Raw genomic sequence first — 2,889 nt, 5'->3', positions numbered from 1 at the left:
CTGTGAGAAAAGGGCTGTTGAACTGTTAAGTGAAATTTGGCGAAAGAGGATCGAATCCACGCTATGCTTGCATAAAGCCACTACATATACATATATACGACAGGCTTCTTTCAATTTCCGTCTACCAAATCCACTCACAAGGCTTTGGTCGGCCCGAGACTATAGTAGAAGACACTTGCCCAAGGTGCCACGCAGTGAGACTGAACCCGGAACCATGTGGTTGGTAAGCAAGCTACTTACCACACAGCCACTCCTACACCTGTGTAGGGACATACTTTTCAATACCCTTCCAAGAACCCGCACCATAAATCACGACAACAGGGCATTCCACAACAACAAGGAACGACTATATAACAGCTACCGACCCAATCACCTCAATCATTTTTTAGACCCAATACACAAACACAGAGATACGAGATAGCACCAGGCAGACAGGAAGAACCAAAAGTGATAAAAATCATCAATCTAACTCACAAAGAACTAACAGCAAACCAAATCAATATACTATTCAAAGGGCTCGAGTTTACCCCCCACCCCCCAACGCCCCAACTACAACGAAATGAAAGAAGACGTTACGGAGTTCTGTAGAAGCTTACGACTCGCTGAGGGACTATATGACAAATACAACAAGGACGAATCGTTAGTCCGAAATAGAAGTAACTACATCCCTTCAAAAGGTAAGAACAAAATTTTTGATCGTTTCTGTGAACACATCACGAATTACCCATATCAACATATATACAAACGAAAACACAAGCCAAACTTCATAAAAAAAGAATAGGCTGAACAGAACAAATTAAACGATGATAAAACAATAACAATCAAAGGGGATGATAAAGAGAGTGCAGTTGTCTTAAAGGACACAGTATACTATATAACTCTAGTACTATCCATATTGGAAGACACAACATATTATGAAAAGGTCCAACACTACAGTCAGCAGAAAATAAGGAGAAACCTAAAAACTATGTTAAACTTATACAGAGAATGGCTCACCGACAAGTAATATGACTATATGACCAATTTCAAAAGTAAAACCAGTCAATTCTACGGTATTCTTATACACAAAAGTGCGAAAACATGTAACGCACGCAGGATAGCCACAGACATAATAATCAAGGTTCCTACTCCTAATGGCCTCAAACTAAGATCAATAATAGCAGGTCCCGCATGCGAAACCCACCGCCTCAGCAACTTTTTAGATACCCTCTTACAACCATTCCTTAAGCATAGCAAAAGCTACATAAGGGATGACTTAGATACGATCAATCACCTCCCTGAAACAATAAACAAAAACACCCTACTAGTATCCTTCGATGTAGTCAACCTCTATTTTAATATCCTGCCACAGCCTAGGAATAGAAGCAATTCAATTCTGACTAGAGAATTTCGCCAACGAATTCCCACATCGCATCAAAAAAGAATTTGTAATAGAAGGGCTAAAATTCGTCTTGGAGAATAACTACTTTGTCTTCAAAGACAATTTCTATCGGCAAAAATCGGGGACTGCGATGGGTACGAGAAAGGCCCCCTCCTTTGCTAACCTAGTCATGGGATATCTAGAAATCAGTCCTTATCGTAAGGTACTAGAAAAATACGGCAACCCATTCTCCCTCTACATAGAAAATAACTGGAAGAGATATCTGGATGACTGCTTCACTCGTTGGCATGAAAGTATAGAAAGACTTAAAGAATTTCAAGCACTTTTAAATGGACTTGACATAAACATTCAATTTACGATGGAATATAGCCATCAACAACTTCCATTCCTCGACATCCTCATTAAGAAATCCAACAAAATAGAAACAGACATCTACTATAAGCCCACGGACTCCAAGCAATATCTTATTTCTTTATTGCCCACAAGGGGCTAAACACAGAAGGGACAAACAAGGGATTAAATCGATTACATCGACCCCAGTGTGTAACTGGTACTTAATTTATCGACCCCGAAAGGATGAAAAGCAAAGTCGACCTCGGCGGAATTTGAACTCAGAACGTAACGGCAGACGAAATACTGCTAAACATTTCGCCCGTCGTGATAACGTTTCTGCCAGCTCGCCTCCAAACAATATCTACCGTTCATCTCATGCCACCCCAGACACACTAGAATGAATATCCCCTTCAACCAAGCAAAACAGGATTTGTACTATAGTATCTGATACAAGCACCAGGGACACACGACTAAATGAGCTAAAGGATACACTCATCAGTAGGAACTACTCGCCATCACTAACTGATATAGGCTTCCAACGAGCCCTACAAATCAACATCAACGAACTCAGACACTCCAAACTAAAGAAGGATTTACAACCACAAGCCCTACCATACATATCCACGCACAAGCCCCTTAACAATGAAGCCTTCGACACCAACCTCCAGAACATTCCCCGTCTAAAAAGGGACCACAGAATGAATTTAATCCTCCAAATGCACACCATCATAAAGAACAAAAGACAGCCCGGATCTATAAAAAGTCTCCCAACACAAGCCCAAGTACACCCGACAGCAACACTAAAGCCGTCAGTAAAGAAATGCAGAAGGCCTAACTGTGGTATATGCATCAACCTAATTGAGGGATCGGAGTTTCTTTCAAACAGGGTCAACGTTTTACGGAGAAAAACAACTTCACATGTGCTTCGGAAAACCTAATATAGGTATTAATATGCATAGGGTGTCGAGAGCAATACATACATAGGCCAAACCAAAAACACTCTAAGTCAAAAGATGGCTCTACATAGATCCCAGATCAAAATTCGGGAATACAGAAAAATAGCATTCAGCAAACACACCGACATTTGCACCTCTAACAAACAACCCAGCTTCAGAATTTTTCCAGTCTATAAATTCAGGGACGATGCAACCTGTAGCCAGCACATTAGCATAGAG

Source organism: Octopus bimaculoides, chromosome 3 (assembly GCF_001194135.2).
Source record: "Octopus bimaculoides isolate UCB-OBI-ISO-001 chromosome 3, ASM119413v2, whole genome shotgun sequence".
NCBI lineage: Eukaryota > Metazoa > Mollusca > Cephalopoda > Octopoda > Octopodidae > Octopus > Octopus bimaculoides.
This window is presented reverse-complemented; position numbering follows the sequence as displayed.